Consider the following 12,900-nt stretch of genomic DNA (forward strand, 5'->3'; position numbering starts at 1 on the left):
CGCACAGGCCACAAAACAAGGATCAAGGTACTGAGCTACCAGGCACGAGACATCGCGCTCGTCTAAACATCACCTGAAAGATACAAAGATAAACATTGGGACGACGCCCGGTCAGTGATAATTGCTGGTAACCCACCAATACATGTGAAATATCATACATAGATAGATATAAGTTGTAAAACCATTTTCAAAACGGAATACATAAGTATATAAGTCAAAACCCAAGATCAACAGTCTACACAAAGACTCATCACTCTCAACAAGAACACGAGAACACATCCCAAACCACAAAGGTTAACCACAACGCAAAGGATAAAGACAAGACCGACGGCAACACATGCCAAAGAAACACATGCCACCGGGAATACACACGTCACGAGAGAAGAACACACAACACCGGCTACACAAGCCCTCGCAACATCACCCATCACGAGTTGATATGCCTTCCTTATGCCCTGTTCCAACCTTATGGCTACCCCCAACCTTATATCTTCTTCCAACCATTACCTCCAGGACCCCTGTACAGCCAAGTCCAACCTTATTCCCCCGGGACCGTCGTCCCCCACCAACGACCACCAACGAGACCACCAATTCATAGTACACAAGGTACCGTACACATGTTATACCCCAAAAACGTGAACCTTACACAAAGGCCACAACTCCATAATCACGTCACGGCCACCACGAGGACCGCTGTAATACCTTGGTGACTAGTGTCCCATACAACTAATCGTGCAATCCAGGTAAAGCCACACACGCACCACAACTCAACAAGAGTCAAACAACGGATCACAACGAAGGTATGAAACATACTCAATCAAGGAACGGGCCACAACCCAACAACAACAACGATGAATAACACAAGTTATCATCAACCAAACGGAAGGTACAAACCACACACACGCTAGCATTAAGACAATAAACTAGCATGCTTAACAACGGAGAAACTCAAGATAGTTCCGAGGAACGCACAAGACACCTCTTGGTCCAACGAAACACAATGTTGAACACTTAGCATGATTCAAGACACCAAAGTCCTACATGGATACCTACCATATAGTTCTAGACATACGAAACATCAAGAAGACACTCAAATAGTTCAACAAAAGAACATCGGGAAGTCAAAAGACCAAATACCGAGTCAAAAAAATCACGGGGAACAAATCCCGTACAAACACCACCATGTACCCGCGGGTGGACCCACGGGTAGTGCCCCACCCGTGGTTCCGCCCGCGGGAACATATTCCCACAGGGCTTTGTACCCGCGGGTAGGCCGGCGGGTGGTGTCCCGCCTGCAAGAACACTCCTGTTCCACATCAAATCCCTTCGGGGATTTTCTTCTCCAAACACAAATTCAAGTCCAAAACATGCCAAATCTCACCCAACACAACAAAATGACTTGAATCATGGAAAATGCCAAGCAATGGCACAAAGGAACCCTAAACACAAGCTCTAGATATGCAATATCACAAGACAAATGCATAAACCCTCACATTTCAAAGCAAAACACATGTAGAATCCAAGAAATCACATATAGGTAAGCAAAATAGATTTTTGTAGAGCATGGGTTACCTCTTGTAGACCAAAATAATTCACTTTACACCACAACAAGCTCCCCACATGGCTTACTTTCCAAACCCACTTCAAGATTAAACCAAAAGATCACAAAGATCCTACCTTTAAGAAAAAGACAACTAAGATGAAACCAAAAACACAAGATGAACTTAGATCTAACCCTCCTAGATGCCCAAATAGGTGAAAGGTTGAATCTTGGTAGCAAATCATGGAATCTTGACAAGGGTCTCAACTTCGCTTGGAGAATAAGCTATACTTCTTTTCTAGAGAGAAGGTAGAGCTAATTTCTAAGAATTTTAAGGAATGAATGAAGATGTCTTCTAGGTTAGGTTAAAATACTAACTCTTGGTGAAAAGTCAAGAATACCCTTACTACCCTTTAGAAAGTGTAAGGAATAAGGGAACTTCCCTCAAAGCTCAAGGTACAACACAACTTTAAGGTTGACTAGTCAAATACTAGTCCTTGAGTATTAAAAATCAGGATTTTAGGAATTAATTCTTCAAATAAAATAGGATTAATTACTCAATTAATCCATGGATTGAATGTGGATTTTTGGGGTGTCACAGTACCAACCGCATTTGAACATATATATATATATATATATATATATATATATATATATATATATATATATATATATATATATATATATATATATATATATAGTGTAAGGTTCCCGTGTAGTTGAATGCTTTTCGTGCGGTTGTGCAGTTGATTAATGTGTGTGAGGTTTGTACTCAATGTGCGTGAGTATTGTGTTTAATGTGCCTGAGATTTGTACTTAATGTGCGTGGCTATGTAATGTTAATGTGCGTGAGTTGTGTACTTAAGGTGTGTGAGTCTTGTGCCTAATAAGCGTGAGTTGTGTGCTTAATGTGCGTGAGTGTGTTCTTCATCCACTGCTGTGAAAATTATGCGCATCCATTGCTGCATTGTCTTGTTTTTAACATAAAATCAGACAGCCTTATGTGCGTTTACATATATCCATCCATTCACACACAATCAGAAAAGGTTCACCCACCTTCTCTTTCTGTTTTGCTTTCTTCTGAGCTCGTAATTCTGAACTCAAGTCACGCATATTAAGCACAAACTTCATGCACATTAAGCACAATACTCAGACACATTAAGTACGAAACTGACGCACATTAACATTACACACTCACGCACATTAAGTACAAATCTCAGGCACATTAAGCACGCGACTCACGCACATTAAGTAAATAACTCAGCACATTAATCTACCACACAACCGCACGCGAAGCCACAAATGCACATGATTCCTTCCCTATATAATATATATATATATATATATATATATATATATATATATATATATGTATATACATATATATATATATATATATATACATATATATATATATATATATATATATATTATAGGGAAGGAATCATGTGCATTTGTGGCTTCCCGTGCGGTTGTGCGGGTGGACGCACGTTAAGCATTAATCTGAAGCACTTAAAATACACAACACACGCACATTAAGAACACAAGCCTCAGGCATGTTAAGCACAAGCCTGACACATGTTAGGTACAAGTCTCACGCATGTTAATCACAAAAATAAACGCACCTTAAGTTTTAAATAAAAACTCACATTAAGTACACACTCACGCACATTAAGTACAAAACTCACGCATCATAAGCACACGACTCATGCACATTAAGCACAAAACTCACGCACATTATGCATAAAACTCATGCACTTTCAAGTTTCAATAACAATTCACACAACACACATTAAGAACACACTCACGCACATTAAGCACAAAACTCATGCACCTTAGGCACAATACTCACACACCTTAAGTACAAAACTCACGCACATTAACATTACATACTCACGAACATTAAGTACAAATCTCAAGCACATTGAGCACAAGATTCACGCACATTAAGTACAAAACCCACGCACATTAATCAACCGCACAACCGCACAGGAAGCACTCACCTGCACTGGAACCTTTCACTATATATATATATATATATATATATATATATATATATATATATATATATATATATCTACTATACTAATAAGAGCCCAAGAGAGTTTGGCCTATAATGGATAAAAAAAAATGGCGGTCAAATTTTTTAATCAAATGAATGGCTCAGATTGATCAGATTTTAATTTTTTCTTAAGATTTCCTAATTTATCCTTAATGAATGTGATTTTCCGTTAAATTTTCCGTTAAATATTATCTTTTCCGTTAATTTCTGTTAGTTCACCGTTAACTTACTCATTGATTTTAATAAGAATTTAAAGGTCTTAGGTTCGAACCTCATCCCAATTAAAGTTGGCATAATTAGTTCTCTATTTTACTCTTATTAAATTAAATTAAAAATAATAATTTAGTAGCTACAACAAAAAATAATACATATCATTTTTTAATTTAGAATTATGTGTCTACAATGCCTTTATTAAAAAAAAAAAAAATTATTCATTATCAATAAATTAAATAAGAGAAATAATTTCATTAGTTATATTGTATTTATTTTTCTCCAATATAAAAATTCTTTATATTCAAATTCATCAATTGATTATATTTACAACATTGTCCCTACAATGTCTTTATTAAAAAAAAAATAATTCATTATTAATAAATTAATTAAGAGAAATAATTTTATTAGTTATATTGTCTTTATATTTCTCCAATGTAAAAATTCTTTACATTCAAATTCATCAATTGATTATATTCACACATTGTCTATTACCTTTTTTTGTGCACTATTTTTTAAAAATTAAATATCAAAATTATAATACAAAATAATGCTATATATTTATTTACCAAGTATTTTATTAATACCATGAAAAAATTTAAAAAATATAATTAATAAAGCTAATCATATTAATTACTTGAAGAATTTGTTGACAAAGAGATTATTCAAATCACACAACAAATTGAATTGAGAACAACTTCGCAATATCCTTGCTTGACAATCAGCAGTTAGCGGTTAGCGTTAGCGGATTATATTAGCGAATTTGACCAGCGAATTATATCAATGGTTGGTAAAAAGATATTTGAAAAAATTAGCTGTTTAGATTAACATGTAAAATGACCTAAGGGTATGATATAATAATAATAATAATAATAATAATAATAATAATAATAATAATAATAATAATAATAATAATAATAATTGTTTTTAAAATATAAAAAAATAAAAAAATAAAAAATATAATTAAGTCAATCATATTAACTACTTGGGAGATTTATTGACAAAAAAGAGTATTCAAATCACACAACAAATTGAAGTGGGAAACTATCTCGCAATGTCCTTGTTTGGCAATCAGTAGTTAGCTCTTCAATATTAGTATATACGGAGTATTTAATAATTTATGCCCTAATTTTTATTTTCTCTCCCTTATGTCCTGTATTTGGTTTCAACCATACCTATACAATTATTTTATTGACAACTATAATCAATCTTGACTATATTATCTTGCATTTGTAAACTTAGAATTGCCTATTTAAATACACAAATTTAACATTCAATTATCTATGCATTAACAATTCCAATATAATCTTGCATTGATATACTTTAAAAAACAATATAATCTTGCATTGATATACTTTAAAATACTTATTTAAAAAAATATTGGGCATTATCTCAATCGCGTAATACGTAAAAAACTAGTATATATATAAAAGCAAAAGTCGTCGGTCTTGGATACGCAAACAACTAACTAGACATGCATGCAATCATCATCACATTCTGTAAGATATATTAAATATAATATATATATTATATATAATATATCTATGTATTTATATATAATAATATATAAACAGGAAGAGAGAGAGAAAGATTAGAATGAATAATGTTTATTCACTGGGATGATTTAACAAATGAAAATACACCACATATTTATACTAAGAGAAAGCTAATAAAGGAAGCTAATGTTCCATGTATTACTCCTATAATCTAGGCATGTTCCACATTAACATACATGACTCACCCATGTTTGTTTTTATTAAATTCTTTGACTTGGTTTAATTACTAATAATATTAATAATAATATTATTATAACATTGCCTCCTTTAAACCAAGTTGGATGTATTGGTCATTCCAATTTCCTTCTTCAATTTGGAAAATGTCTCCGTCTTCAAGTTGGATATACTGACTTGTATTTCGTTTTGTAAACCCACTTTACTCCAATTGGCTTCTTCCCAGGAGGTAAATCTGTTAACTCCCAGGTACCATTCTTTTCAATGACACGTATCTCCTCATCCATCGCCTTAAGCCAATGAGTTTCTGTAGAAGCCTCCTCAAAAGTTAAAGGATCACAATCTGCAAAGAGAGCAAATTGAATAATCTCTTCATCAGACAGGTCATTATCATAACCGAAAACATAATCTTGCAAGCGAGCTGGTAAGTGGCGCTCGCGCTGAGATCGTCGAACTGACGATTCTGGCTGTGAAGGAGACTGGACATGATCTGGAATCGGTTGCTCATCAACAATATTTTCAACAACAGGAATAACAAATGAACTTTCATCTTTAGCTAACCAATCCCAGGCACCATATTCATCAAAAGTGACATCACGACTTATAACAACCTTTTTAGTTTCAGGATTGTATAGTTTATAAGCCTTTGAAGCGTCACTATAACCAATGAATATGCATTTCTCACCTTTATCATCCAACTTCTTTCTCAATGGATCTGGCACATGTGCATATGCCAAACATCCAAAAACCTTGAGATATTTGATAGAGGGTTTTCTCCCACTCCATGCTTCTTCGGGTGTCTTATCACGGACACTTTTAGTTGGACACCTATTCAACACATAGACAGCACAAGCAAGAGCTTCTGCCCAAAAAGGCTTAGGCAGATTCTTGGATTTCAACATGCACCTTACCATATCCATGATAGACCTATTCTTCCTCTCAGCCACTCCGTTTTGTTGTGGAGTGTATCTAGCTGTCATTTGGTGCTGAATACTCTTTTCTTTCAGAAAATCATCACAAGCAATATATTCTGTACCTCTATTAGTTCTCAAGATTTTAATCTCATAACCACTTTGCTTTTCAATAAAAGTCTTAAATTGTTTGAAAACATCACATGCTTCAGACTTTTGCTTCAGAAAGTAAACCCATGTTTTCCTACTAAAATCATCAACGAAAGTAATAAAGTACTTACAACCTCCATGTGAGGGAACCTCCAACGAACACAGGTCTGAGTGAACAATCTCCAACTGTTTTGTAGCTCTCCTTGACTTGCCCACAGGGAAGGGATCTCTATGCTTCTTCCCAATCACACAAATCTCACATATACGATCAGGGACATTCACAACAGGTAAATCAGAAACAAGTTCCTTTCTCGCAAGATAGTTTAATCCAGAGAAATGAAAATGCCCAAACCGCATATGCCATAACCAATTATCATCACAAACTTCAGAATTAAAGCAATCAAGGAGAGTATGCTTAATTTTCAAAGGAAATAGTCGATTTTGGGACATATTTACCTTTGCAATCAAAACTCCTTTAGCATCTTCAATGGTACAACACCCCTGAGCAATATGTATCTTATATCCTTTTTCTAACAACTAACCCAAACTCAACAAATTTTGGTCTAGTTCAGGAACATAGAACACATCGGATATAAAATTGTGAGTACCATCCTTCAACTGAATAGAGATTTTACCTTTTCCCAAAATTAGCACCTTTGACTTATCGCCAAACGTTACTTCAGACCGGACTGATTCATCCAGTTCAGAAAACAATTCTTTCTTCCCACACATATGGTTACTACACCCAGTATCCATGAACCATATGTTCTTATCTGTAGAAAAACTATTGCTGGCAAAAAGTAAGGTTTCAGAACTCTCACCAGACTTTTCAGCAGTATTTTCAGCAATGTTTGCTTGATTTCCATGATTGTTGTCCTCATTATACCAACAATCTGCAATCTTGTGTCCATACTTGCCACAATTGTAGCAATGAAATAGAAATTTACCTTGTTTGGTATTACCTCCACCTCTTCCTTAGTTGTAGTTACCACGTCCTCCTCCTTGGTTGAAGTTACCACGACCTCTTCCACCAGAACCTCCTCTTCCACTTCCACGACCTCTACCAGATCCTCCACCTCTTTGATTAGTGCCAGTCACATTAAGGGTGACTTGACTCTTCAAAGCTTCTTCTGCTAGTGCTTCCGATTTTGACGCAATCCTGTCAATATGACTTTCTACCATACATTTCAGCTCTGCAATTGATAAGAGCTCGGTTTTGTGTGACTCTGTGATCGAAGCCACCACATGGTCATACTTCATCGGCATAGTTCGAAGAACTTTTTCAACCACTGCACCATCTTCAATCGTATCTCCATATAGCCTCATCTTATTCACCATATCAATAAGACGAGTGAAATACGCATCTACTGTTTCTGTAGAGGTCATCTCACAATTATCGTACAACCTTCTCAACGACTGCAACTTAGACTTCTGCGCCCGATCAACTCCTTTGTGTGACACCTTTAAGATGTCCCAAGCTTGTTTTGCTGTTTGAGCACGAGCTAATTGCCCAAGAATGGAATAATGAACACCTTGGTGAATTTGACCCAAGGCCAATTTATCTCGTCGTATAGCGGCTGCATCAGCTCCTTCGGTAGACCGGGATCAACAAAGCTCCAAAGATTTTGAGCTTGCAAATGTGTAGACATCATAATTTGCCAATAATTGTAATCGAGTTTCCCGTCCAATTTGGGACCCAACCATACAATATTGAAATTTGTTGCCATATTTCACTACGGGAAATATTTCGGGGTTGAAAGGTTGACTGGCTCTGTTACCAAATGTAAGATATATTAAATATAATATATATATATTATATATAATATATCTATGTATTTATATATAATAATATGTAAACAGGAATAGAGAGAGAAAGATTAGAATGAATAATGTTTATTCACTAGGATGATTTAACAAATGAAAATACACCACATATTTATACTAAGAGAAAGCTAATAAATAGGAAGCTAATGCTCCATGTACTACTCCTATAATCTAGGCATGTTCCACATTAACATACATGACTTACCCATGTTTGTTTTTATTAAATTCTTTGACTTGGTTTAATTACTAATAATATTAATAATAATATTATTATAACACATTCTAAATTTCTAATGTTTATTATTATTTTTTTTGTTCCTGCTACTATAACAAAGATGATTATATTAACAAATACAAGGCAGTGGTATTTTGTTAACTAATTGAAATTAAATTGAACATACATTACAAAAACTTAAATTTCGTGTAAATAAAACTATAACAGTTGGTGAAAATTTTACTAGTCATGTAATTAAGATGCTAATAGGAGCATGAAATTTTTCATGAACTTGATTACCAATCTAAACCTAGAGGCTAATTAACAGCTGTGTGGTCCATACTATCAAATAATGTAAATTCAGTACATAAATAATGTACTTTTAGTATATTAAAAATGTACATTGTATTTACAAAAAAGTACATTATTTGAGTATTAAAACTACATTAGTTTGTATAATGTATATTCAGTACATAAATAATATACTTTTAATATATTAAAAATGTATTTTTTGTTATGGTCCATATAGCATTGTGTAGACCATAGTCCACACAATAATTTGCCGACGAAGTCAGGCTAGGCCAAGAGAATTGAAGGACAATTTCAAAGGATGAAACTGGGAAAGACCCAAATACTAGGTGAATAATTATTGCTATGAGAAATAAGTATGCTGGAAGAAAACTACTTAACGTGTGAGGCCACCGGTACGGTCTTCCATATGCAACCAATGCAAACTAACCAAGTAGACGGGACAATTAATTAAGTCAAATGAAATTTAGGAAAATCAATTATATTCCTTCATTCTAATACTCAGAACTTGCTATGATATGATGTATGTACATTTATTGCTACCTATATATATAATTATTTATCAACATCTCATTAAGTTTTACCAAACTCACACTAAACTAAACTAACTACATTAAGAGAAGCTTTGTCCTTTTCAAATTTTCTTTCATTGTAAATCGCACTTTTAATCTCAAAAGTTATAAGGCATGTGCAATTCTTGTCCCAGGTTGAATCCCCAACTCAAAGGGCCCCACATTCCGACCCGACAGAGCATGAGAGTATGTAAATCACGGTGACTCAAAGGTTGGCATGTGCAATTCTTGCCCATAATGAACGTGGAGTTGCAATAGTATTTCTTAATTAGTCACCAAAGTCCGACTTACATCTTTTAGTGGAGATGAAATATGTCATTCAATTTAAGATCAAAATAATATATAGCCATACAAGGGTTATGAGTCTGAACATCCACGTCACCCGATTAAAAAGCAACTATATATGTCAACATGTTGTTTGGGGATTAAGACGAATTGACTCTCACATGTGAGCGACGTGTTGAATATATAATTTATAAATAATTAATGTATAATTCAACTATCAACTTAGAGTTTTAGTTAAAACTTGAAACAAAAGACTTCATTAAATCTTGCTACACATTGGAGATCGATGATTTTCATCATGGATGATTTGGTCAATTTTGAATGGAGAAAAAACATTTGTTAGGGTTAAGGTATTCATAATGTGAGAATTAGAATCCTTACTAGTTGAACTAAATACATGTGGTGAAATATGTATAAGTTTTTCAGTCTAAAATTTTTGGGTTTAGGTAGTGAAAAACTTAAACTTAGAAAAAGACACATCCAAAAGAATGTTAGTCCGGTCTCACTGCGATTAATTGTATGTAGCTGAATTTTAATTAAGTTGCAAGGAATCAATTTATTTAGGGAAAATGGTCAAATAGGCCCTCAAACTTTAACTTAAAAGTCAATTGGGTCCTTAAACTTTTTAAAGGTGAAATTACACCCATCAACAATTCATTTAGGTGCAATGAAGCCCAAAAACAAGTTAATGACCTGCTATCACAGGTCATTAGGTTCAGGCCACCTTCTGACGAAATTTTCGGCAAACAAAAAAGTGACAGACAAAATTTCCGGCGAAAAAATGACCGCCGGCGACCGTTCATCAGTCGCCGGTCACTTCTTTTTTTTTTGCCGAAAATTTATCCGGTCACTTTTTTTTGCCGAAAGATGGCATGAACTCTAATGACCTGTGATAGCAGGTCATTAATTTGTTTTTGGGCTTCATTGCACCTAAATGAATTATTGATGGGTGTAATTGCACCTTTAAAATGTTTAGGGGTCTAATTGACTTTTAAGCTAAAGTTCGATGGCCTATTTGACCATTTTCCCATTTATTTATTATATTCTAAACCCATAATGTGTGAATGAGACTTCGGATGTCCCTTTTGAATTAATTGTCTGGAATTTTTTTTTTTCTTTTTTGAGTATTATTGACTCTGTTACATTGCAGTATCTGTCTCCACTAAGGCTCGAACTTACAACCTCCCATATAAGAATATAACTTTGTGTTACTGGACCACAAGATCCTTGACAATTGTCTGAAAATATAATTCAACCAAAAAAAATCATTCATTTAGTACTGTACTGACACTGACTCTGTTACAATATAGTATTTGTCTATCTATATACATACTTTCTCAACCTACTAAAGCACAAAAAGTCGAACATGTGACCTCCCATTTAGAAGAGCCACAGTTATGTCGCTCGATCACAAGGTCTTTGACACAAAAGTCTAACTCTAGTCTAGGTCTTTGCCTCCTCCCTCATCACCATATAATTTCACAATTTCACGGTCACTCAAGTCTACCAAGCTGGAGTAAGAAAAAAAATGGAAAATCGCAAGGTCACAAGTCTAAATGGAAGGCGATAATTGGTAACTAAATACTCGTGGTTACCAATTTATGGACATCTAATGGATAGAAGTCACATCAAGAGAGAAAATTTAAGAGGAAAAAAAAAGCATTTTTCATTTTTTTAAAATGGGACTTTATATCCCTTAGGATAATAATTAAACATTGATATTTTAATGTCAAATATATATATATATATATATATATATATATATATATATATATATATATATATATATATACATTGGTTGTTCAATAAATCGCAAATGAAAACTGACACCCAAAGAAAAACAATGGTCGAACTCATTCGGATAAAAGAAATATTACTTTTCACTTTTCAAATAAAGGATAATACCTTAATTTTAAAAGAAGAACTATTACATTTCAATTGTAAATTAAATAGTTGTTAAAATGAAAAACATAATGCATTTAGAATAAGACGTATCACTTTTTAGTACAAGGAAATACTCTTGAAATGACAAAATTTAAAGCAAACTTAGCTTATCACTTTTAAAAACTAAAATCCAAGTTTTAGTTGACCTCTGATCTGATCACACTGTTGCTAAATAGCTCCGCTGATTGCATTAGCCGCTATTCCAAGTCCGAGGCCTCCTACTATCTGCCCAGCTAGTTTCCCAAAGGGGCCAAAGGTAGACGTCTTGTGTGGAGATGTCTGAGGTGCAGTGCCGGCCGGTGGGTAATAATATGCGTGTGGTGAGGGGTATTGATGATACGGCGGTGGCGGGTGGTGGTGCACAGCCGCCGGTGGCGGAGGATAATATCCCGGCGGCGAAGGATACTGATGCAGCATTGCGGGTTGTTGATAATATGCGGGTGGCGGCGGAGGGTATTGATGATACGGCGGTGGTGGTGGCGGTGGCGGTGGCGGTGGGTGATAATATCCGGGCGGCGGATGCTGTGGAGGCGGTGGGTTATAATATCCAAATTGATGAGGTTGCTGCGGCGGCGGATAGATATACCCTTCCATTTTGAGCTTGAGCGGTGAATTGCAGAACTAAAGAAGACTGATACTTAGCTTCTTGTGCCCTGGGTTTATATTTATAGTGTGAAGAAATGATAGTAATGTTTAATTTGTAGGTGTGGAATGATTCAACGCAATGGGACTTGAGAGTTGAGATCATATATAAAACTCACCATTTTTATTTAGCTATTGTACCTTCCATCAAATTACTCTTACTATTCATAGACAGAAACGTAACTAACGTCTTCAATTCCACGCGCATTCAAAAGAAGTAAAAGGAAAAATGTATTTTTAGTCTCTTAATTGTTCCTTGTTAGTAGGGTGAAAACAGGCCAAGCCAAGCCGATTTTTAGAAAACTAGACCTGTGGGCCTGTTACGAAAATCTAAAGGCTAGGCCTGAGCTTGTATGTAGGCTTTTTGTTAGGTTCAAGCCTGAGCCTACAGTTGGCATGGTCTGACCTGAAGCCTTTTTAAAAGTCCTATTTAATATTTAGGCCATTAAAAAGGCTTCAAAGTAAATCCTATTTGAGCCTATTTAAAGCCTATATGTTAAAACTTTT

General features: G+C 34.8%; 1 long non-coding RNA gene across 1 annotated transcript; it reads right to left on the bottom strand.

The window, feature by feature from the left end:
* Positions 1-11,691: 11,691 nt before the first annotated feature.
* Positions 11,692-12,435, bottom strand: LOC109191756. Its single transcript, XR_002055973.1, has 2 exons — positions 11,915-12,435; positions 11,692-11,874 (listed from the first exon to the last, which is right to left on the bottom strand). It is a non-coding gene; the product is annotated as an uncharacterized LOC109191756 (long non-coding RNA).
* Positions 12,436-12,900: the final 465 nt, after the last annotated feature.

The sequence above is a fragment of the Ipomoea nil genome, unplaced genomic scaffold (assembly GCF_001879475.1).
Source record: "Ipomoea nil cultivar Tokyo-kokei standard unplaced genomic scaffold, Asagao_1.1 scaffold0207, whole genome shotgun sequence".
Taxonomy (NCBI): domain Eukaryota; kingdom Viridiplantae; phylum Streptophyta; class Magnoliopsida; order Solanales; family Convolvulaceae; genus Ipomoea; species Ipomoea nil.